Source organism: Myzus persicae, unplaced genomic scaffold (assembly GCF_001856785.1).
Source record: "Myzus persicae strain clone G006 unplaced genomic scaffold, MPER_G0061.0, whole genome shotgun sequence".
Classification (NCBI taxonomy): domain Eukaryota; kingdom Metazoa; phylum Arthropoda; class Insecta; order Hemiptera; family Aphididae; genus Myzus; species Myzus persicae.
In genome coordinates, this window is record NW_019103910.1 from 159,642 (window position 1) to 169,663 (window position 10,022).

A 10,022-nucleotide genomic window follows, 5' to 3' on the forward strand; every position below is an offset into this window, starting at 1 on the left:
TTTGATTAAATATATTTGAAATCGTTAAAAACCTATTGGGCAATGGGCTTATCATAGTGACGATATTGTTGTAAATAATTACAAATATTTGTATCAATATTTTCAATAAATTTTCGTTCACACGGTATTTTCATATTATATTTTACCGTTCCTGAAACGAAGCCAAAAAGGGTCATAACACTCATAACCCTATACCACAGTTAATATCTGTGAAAAATAGTTAACATTTTTGCTCCTAGAATACTGATGCTTCAAAACATAATGTCTTAAATCTAAATTATAGTTTTAAACTAATTATAATTCTATTTGTTTATTATTTATTTTAGATTCTGAGTGGAGTGAATGCCAATGACGTGGAATATTTGTTGTGTGTTCCACGTCACGTTTTGGAGATAATTTGCTTATATGTATATTGAACATTGATGGTAATTTATGGAAGAATATTATTTGATTTAGTCTGTACATTTTGGTTAGGTTATGGTTAAAATTGGAAAATTCACAATACTTTTATTAATAATCGGTAAAACTATTAAAAACATGGAAAATGGTAATAATTATGCGACTGTATTAGTCGAATAAATCTATTTTGATTTTAGTTATAACTCAAAACGGAATATTCGTAAAGACTTATGTTTTCACCAAAACCTTTTTTCTTTTTATTTGTTTCTAGTGTAACTATTGTAGTTCAATAATTTTTCAATATATATAGGCATATGAGATGCATATATAATGTATTACAAAATAATAATAGGGAACACAATATTTACCGAAATCTAAAATTAGCATATTTTAAACGTGATACATTTACTAACTAACTAACTAACTGTTTATAATATACAATTGAAACTTTTCACTTTGTTTTCTATTTATATTGACAGAATTGTTAGGGTCTCAGCCAAAAAGCTTGACATCATTTGTACTCATAGTAGTTAAGAATATTGATGATAGGTACTAGTTAGATATATAATGTTGCTAAAAATTTGATACTTAAACAACAAAATAACAAGTTTTCTTTAATAGATTTTTGTTATTTTGTCATTATTTAAAAATAAATAAATATAACTTAGGTATAAAGAATTAAAAATCTTTACCTTTAATTATATAGGTATATGCTTGTTTTGTATACAGTTAATATTCAAACTAATTTTAAGCTATTTATACAAATATGCCAATTTATACATTTTCACGACGTCCTACACAGTGTGTTTGTCGGTAATAACTTATAAGCTATATAATAATATGTGATATTTTTGGTGTGAATCAGTTCAACACACTGAGCCAAGAAAATAATCATAATAATAAAACATAAACTCTCTTTCGAAATAGATGCTGATCCAATCGCGTATCCATCGCTCAACAACTTTTTTATAAAATGTATTTAAAATTGTTTTCAATAGTTCCAATACATATTTAGGTAATGGATGTTTTAAAAATGTTACCACTACCTAATAATTCAAAATAGTGAGCTAAACTTAATTGCCAGGTACACTATAGTCGAAACTCATTCTACATCAAAGTGAGTTAATTATTTTTATATGCTGTATTTTTTTCCACTTATAATTTATAGAACACCACATGTTATACAGCACACAGCGACAAAGACGTTCGAACTTTCACTTAAATTACATTTTATTTATTAAATACTAAAAAATGTACGGAGTGCATGTCATCGGGTATTATAGAGGCATATTTAAAGTAGCTGGAAATGATGAGTATACTTAGAAACAAATAAATTAACAGTCAATTTGGTTGTCGAATACATACAAAGAGTGTATAATTATTAATCGTATACGTATTTATGCGTTAGACGTACACACGCATAAAACTTAAATTGATATTACTCAACCAGAATAGCGTATTACGTAATTGTTGAAATACATGACTACTTACTAAGAATAATGTCGAACACATTGTGAAAAATTGTAACATATTTTGCTATTGATGATAATAGAAATATAAAAAATTGGGATAATTAAATTTCTACGTAAGTTATAAACTGGTTTTTTTATGCCATGGCTAACGAAACTTTTAATGATAAAAATCATACGTAGTATGTTTATGTAGTACGCTGTTAGCTTGTGTTTAAGCCTTGGTCGTTGAATGTTATAAAATAATGGTACACACACACTTATAAGTTATAACTGTTTGAAATGTATGTAATCATATATTTAGCTATAAGAAAAAAAAACAGCTAAACCTTACCTATTGCGCTATAACCCAAAAGCATATTATGTGTATCGATCTAAGTTCAGTAAAACTGTATTGATTGCTAGGTAGCAATATTTTTGTAATTTTTAAACCGGATCATTTCGAATCAAAATATATGATATAAAAGCAATGTGCTATTATATTATATTGCTATGATGTAATTAAAAATAACATGTAACGCCCGAGAATTAAAAAACCAGACCACTAAACAAACACGTTTGATTTTATATTAATATTGATTTTGAAAACACCTCAATACAAAATTACACAAATACGAAGACCTATTAAAAAATACCTGCCTAAAATATTATAATATCTTACAATGTACAGTCATTTTCTGTTTTTGTTTTTGACCTTATATTTACAGACGAAAATATTTTACTTAATATTGTTATGTGCTCGAAAAACGTGGCAATATAATTTTCCTATATCTACAAGATGCATGTATTATAAATTATAATTTATAATTAATAACTAAACTCTTAATCCATGGATCGTGTTTGCTATATCTACACGTTATAATTGTTGATCTTATGTAAATCTACTACGTAGGCAGGTATATAATCCAGAAGCAAAATATCGACTTGCATCATATAACCAACATGATGCTAACAATATTCAATCGTGTCTGTAGTCACAAATGTAAAACTATTCAATAAATCGACTCGTTTATATTTTAAACACATTGACCCTCTATTATTATGACCACGAAAGGAAATGTATTTATTTTATTTTCATAGATGTTTATTTCACTATAAATAAATAAATGAAAACCTAGAAAAAGTAAAAAATGTAAAATTTCTGTAACCGGCCAAAATATTTTAAAAATTGTATCATGTCTAAAAATTAAATTCTAAATATTTAGTGAACATTTCAGGTCTCTACGGTTAGGTTAGGTCTACGGTTATTCATATTTTAATTACAAGTAAAAATTAAAAACCAATCATTGTGAAAACTGGTTTTGTGTTAATCATTCAATCCTTCTGCAACTTTTTTATTTTTTGGATTAGATATTCAAAAGTATTGGGAATTCAACAAACTAAATTTATTTTTTTTTACACAAAACCACTCAACATTAAATAGGTATTGAAGCATATTTTTTTGCTATAAAAGTCTTAATATTATGGAATAGAACCAATGCATTTACAGCTCCGGCGAGAATTTATAATAACGTATTATCACCTATAATATTAAGTTGAATCTTAATATGGTAAATGTACTACTTATACATATAAATATATGACTAATGATATGGCAAAATAATAATAACATCGTTAATACTTAATATTCCTAGTAATTAAGATAGTTAGGTATGCATTGATAACCATAACCGTACTTACACAATGACAGTATTGTATAGACATATCACATATCAGTATATCACATATAGCGCTTAAGACCATATTATTTTTTATCAATAATTTATCAAATAATTTGATTTTAGATCCTTTTCAAAAAACTGTACATTAAATAAGTTATATTCATTAACTGGATTGTGACTTAAACTGGCAAGGTTATATTACACTTCTCCACTAAATATTAACTACCTACTATTAACTTTAATAGTTTAATAGTTGCTAAATAGTGTGCAAACAATAATTTAATTGTTAAATGTTCTATCGAATATAATATCAAGAGATACTGACAAATTTTCTATTCTAGAATATAGAATAACTGAAGAATAATTAAAATATAATGCTAAAAAATAAAAAGTATGAGAAAATTAGTGCCTGTTGAGTTAGAACGTTGCATTGTAGATACTATTACATATTACAATAAAGTTTTAATTAGTCATAGACATATCAGAGGTAGTATCATATTTATTTTACGATGATAGTATTATGATATTATGCATAATAATATAGCCTATATTAGGCTATTGTGACGATAATTTCAACTTTCAAATAGGGTAAATCTATTATTACATAAAATAACTATTAAAAGCCGAGAAATTACATAATTTAAATAACCTCTTTCAGTACTCACATGAGTAAAATATTTAGGTCATCAATATTTAAGTATCACATATTATTATATTCATAAAATGAAAATATGGATTGTGTAAGATTATGTATTGTGCCAATTATAAAAAAAAACAATCGTTACTGTTTTAATAGTTCGTAACAAGTACGAAAAGATATAGATAAAACAATATATAATTGTATACGTATTATTACATTAATAATTGTTATTAGCAAATGTGTATATCGCATTTTTTCACTTAATACACGATGTTAAGAAATATACTTAGCTAATAATTTTAAATAGATTTATTATTTTTTTCCTTAACAAAATAGTTGATGTTTTATGATTCAATAATTTAAATTAAAGACATATATTATATTAATAGATAGTATTAGAATACTGCAGTTTAAGCAGCTGCCAAATTCTTTGAACTAGTATTTAAATTATTAAAAAAAGCGTATAAAAGCTTACCCGTAAAAAATGCAAGTGGCTATTGGGCATTGGCACTAAGGCCTCGGCTGTAACATTTTAACAATACTACTTAGGTCTTAGACTCTTAGGCTATTACTCATACAACTATTTTTTTATTTAATATTTTAAATGTTTACTCTTGAATAATCACTCGTTTTTAATTCTAATCAAAAAATAGGTAAGTAAATATTATAAAAATGTGTTATGGTTTCCTTTGGTATATAAAATGTACAATTGGGTTTGTAGGCATAATAGTATAACTTTAAAAGCAATTAAATGATAATATTGTAACAAAATAAATGTATGAACAGTTATTGAATAATATTATAGTGAGATTTTTAAATCGAAGTGTATATTCGTTAGTATGTAAATATCTTATATTATCCTTTTGTTGAAAATGAGGAATGTCATACCGATTGTTTGTTTATTATATTATTATCAGTTATCACCAATAGTACAGTCTAGAGACCCGAGAATAGGTGGTCAGGAAGTTTGATGCCCAGAGGCGCAAAAACGTTTGCCAATATATTTATACAATGTTTATATTATGTTTTATAAATCTCCAAAAATATAATTGAATCGATGAAAAATCATAAAACTATATAAAAAAAACTAATAGACAATTTTGAGGCCCCTAGAAAATAATAAATTGTGGATAATAGCAACTTCACCAATTCCAAAAATGGTAATAGTCATAAAATAGTAAATAAAAATAACTCAACATATAGAAATTCATTTAGTAGAAAACATTCTTATTTAAACGTAGTAATCTACGTACAGCATGTTTTAGAAAGTGTCAACAACATGGTTTTTTCATTACTCCCGCCCAACCCTAAAAACGTCTATTTTTAAAATTAAAATACATAATGTTATTATTATACAGCATGTCCAGAAAGTTTGAAACACAAAATGTGTCTTAAGGATTAAAGAATAGGTTAAAGACGAAAACATCCAATAAACTGTATATAACTGTACCTATAAGTACATAAGTACGAAGTACCACAAGTGTCATAATAAAGTATTACATTTTTTCATTAAATTTATTATTGTTATAGTATTATTAATATGAGATGGCCAATATAGATTTTAAATTTTTTTTCTGTTCTTTATGAAAAATCACATAGATAGTTTTAAAAATAACTTAAGTTACCTTCTTACCAGCTAAGTGTCACACTTTTATCTTTTAATAAACAATTTATATATTCCGATTTTCAAGTCGTTGTCACTATGACTAAAGATTAAAATGTTTTTTATTTGGTACCTAATATACTTCTTAAATTTCACAAGTATACTTATAGCTAAGTTATAACTTTTATAATAGTATATATAAAATACAATGATCTTAAAAACTATTTTATACTACATATAATTAATATATATTAATTAATTCGTAGGTACCTATACGTAAAATCAATATAACTAAACAACATTATAGATTATATAGGTATATGGATCAAAACCGAAACTAAAAATAGCATTACATGAACCAGAACTTTTGAAAATATTAGAATCGAAACTTTCCCGAATCCTTTGTAGATTTTTTTAGGAACTTAATATTTATCTTTACCTACCGCTATTTGTTGGTAGAGAATTTTTTGGTTTTTTTGGATCCAATATTATTACTTAGCTATTTTATTTATTTAGATGATCTAATAATTGACTGAAGATGTATACATAGTTTTTTAATTTTCTATTTCTACAATCTATAAAAGTGCCAGAAAACGATAAAATATGACCACTTATTTAAATGCTAATACCTACATAAATGGTTATTCTTTGCTCCGTCGTCATGATTATTTCCCTATTATTTATAGATTTGGATGTCTATGAAATCTAGTGACGTTGATGCAGTTGATTACTAATAAAATTATTATTATAAATAATATAAAACCATCATAAATACGCATATGTTGAAGTTATCTGATAGTGATACGGACTAAAAAATATATAAGTACACCTATATAATAATTATTTACGTATTATAGTTTCATATAATAATATGATATCATACCAAAAATATTTGGTACCATTTTCAATTTTTTCATTTGAATTTAGGCTTACTGAAAAACATCAAATAAATATTTATTTAAGTAACTACCTAATATCATAAAATATGATTTTTATAGAAAATCTCTCAACATATTGCACAGTTCTGGTATAAATTTCATTAGTTTTAATTTTAAGCTTTTACAACTGAATCTAACTACTTATAAGTAGTTATTTTCTTAATAGTTGTGAAAAACATTGTTATCAACATTATAATTTTCCCTCGAGGTACATGTAATACATCTTACACTCTTGTAATTTTATCAATAAGTTTAAAAAAATCGTATCACTTTTTAAGAACCATGAACCTTATTGTTTTTATAATTTTGTTGGTTATCACTTATCATAGTATGGAAACATATTTTATCATACTCTTATATTCTTATATTAACATACACATATTCTATAAGCACTATATCAAGATTTGTTGATATATTATGATATTCATAAACTCATGTGGAAGTGGTCCTAACAGTCATGTAATCAGAATTCCGATAAGCCCTATTAGGTGTGTAAATTAATATTTAAAAAAATGCTAAGAACCGTATTTTGACTATAATTATTTTCAAATTACTAAAAACAATTTAACTGCAGATAGTAACTTCCACTAGTCTGTGGTACAAGAGAAGACAACTAACGAGTAGTTACCAATATAAACATCTGGGCCACATTCAATTTCTTGACCGCCATATTCAATTATAATTACCCATATTATATGTGTATAATATATATCGTTTATATATATTCTATTTATTACATAATAGGATAATACAACTTTAAAGCATGCCATGTGATTCATATCCAACTAACTCATCATTAATTTGTTCAAGTAAAATACTCGTGAAGAATTGTTTACTATTAATTACCTTAAAAACTGTATCGTAATCAGTAGAATCGATTAGAGGTATTAATGATACCAGATAATGTTAAAAAAATAGTGTTTTTTTTTTGTTGTACACCGTCATTGTATCATTATTTGCGTTTGTATATTTGTATGGGTAACTTAGCTTAGGTCGCTTTTAAAGTTAAAAGAATCCATTATGAATCAACAATACGGAGTTGGAAGAAAAAAATACATTTTTAAATATTTATTTAATAATTGTCGGAGGGGGCAAAAGCTTATTTAGTCCTCCCTAAACTAAATACACCTACCACGCAACTCCGACATCGGAAATAGACGTTCGTGATCGCTTAACGGTTGAGGGCGAATTTTGCGTGATCTTGTTTCACTATTTATGTTGACCTAACAGTGTGGTAACTGAACGAGTTCAAAACGTGACATTCGCTGTTATTGTGACTAAGCATTGGTGCGCACGACAAATAAATTATTGCTTTCTTCGAACTCGACTGTCTGCGGGTCAGAAGACTCTACGTCATGATAATAATATTGTTATTACTTATTATACACCCAAAAATTCAGATTTGTGTTTTGTCCACAAAATAATACGACCACGGCGTGATAATATTTTTGGTGATTGCCAACATAGGACCAACCATAGCCCAATTAACTATGAGTTAATAGGTTTACGGGACCAACAGTAACGAAATTGCAGACAGTTGTTTATAGTGTTCATTCTGCTATTACTTCACCAGTCCGTTTAAAATATATGCTTGAATAAAAATACAATAATGTGGTTATGATTTATTACACTTTTATAATAATATATTATAATGTACAATGATAATGCGTGTGTGTGTGTGTGTGTGTGTGTGAACGGAAAGGATCTGGTGTCCAAGTGAAGCGGAGTCCATTCATATTATGACCAGCAGCTTAGACAATGTCATTCAACTATGTGTCTTAGGTTATGCATAATTACGGAATTATAATACATAATATAATAACACACGCAGTTGCTGTGCAAGGATTGAACGCAGTTCTCAAAATTAGTAATATAGTAAAGATATGTCTTATAAGTTACAACAAATCAAATTCAGTAGTGATGTTTTTATTTTACTCGCTTTTAATTTTAAATGTTTTTTTTTTGTAAATACTAATTTAAAAAAAAAACGAAAAACGAAAAACGTCAATCTAAAAACAAACAATCAAGAGATATTTTAAATAAATAAATATTATATAAATAAAAAAATAGTTGATACTAAATGTGTTATCTGTTAGCACGGATATTCATTAATACATAAAAAAAAATTTTTTTCTTGTAGTTTTTAAACATTTATCATAAGCAACATCTGTTTAAGCCATTGAGTAATAAACTATGTAGAACAGTAAAGCTATTCGTGTGCTTATTGGCCCAATATATTAAAACATCTGTAAAACACTTCATAAAGATATTAAACAAATTATAAAAATAATATTTTTTATTGGCATTTATATTATTTTATTACTTCTTTTATTAAACTCTAAAATGTCTTAATTCATATTCAACGATTGATTAAAATATACTTTTATTCATTTAAAATTGTATAAACATTAAACACAACCTGCAATGTTCAAATTTTTCTAAATTAAAAAACAAGTTTTCAAACTTCAATTGGTATATAAATCTTGATCTATGTCATGTAGTTATTAGTTATTTGGATTATTATGACACATTTTAAAAGAATCTAAAAATAATCTAAATAAAAGAAATCGGTACAAAAATTATATATTACGTGGTTTGGAGGCAATTATTGTAAATATTGACGTGCATTTTCAAGTTTGCTAAAGAATCAAGTGCAATTGTACAGATGAAATAATAATTAATGTCACTGTTCACTATGGCAAATAGCCAATGATGACGTATTATGTATGTGGTTTGTATAATGTTTATAGTTGTGAAGTGTCAACATTGTCAACACGTAAAGACGATATATTATCGTAATGCCTGTTTAATAGTGATTGATAATGATAATAAATTAATTTAAGTATAATAGCTATATGGATAATCGTTATTAGTGACAATAACTATAGCGAGATACTGAGTCCAATAAAAAATTGGAAACTATAGAGACCTACTTTACAAGGAATCATGAAAAATAAAGCAAAAAACTGACCAAAAAATATGCACATTATTATAGTAATAGATCACACACATTTTAATAAACTGCAATGACAGGAATTGTATGAATATGATAATTTAACATACTTAATAAGTACCTTAATAATTTGGTGTATGTCATCGTTTTTAAGCCCTTCTAATCCTATTGTAATCCTGCCACTTTATGTGTACCTATCTACAGTACTTACTTATAGTAGGTAGATCAAATCTAGGTCACATAGAACTTCTAGAGCATTATTTTGCTGTTAATTTAAAACCATTTACATTCCTAGCTTTGGCCAGAATCCAAAAATAATCTTTTTCGAGCAAATTTAAATCATGAATCTAAGGTATGAA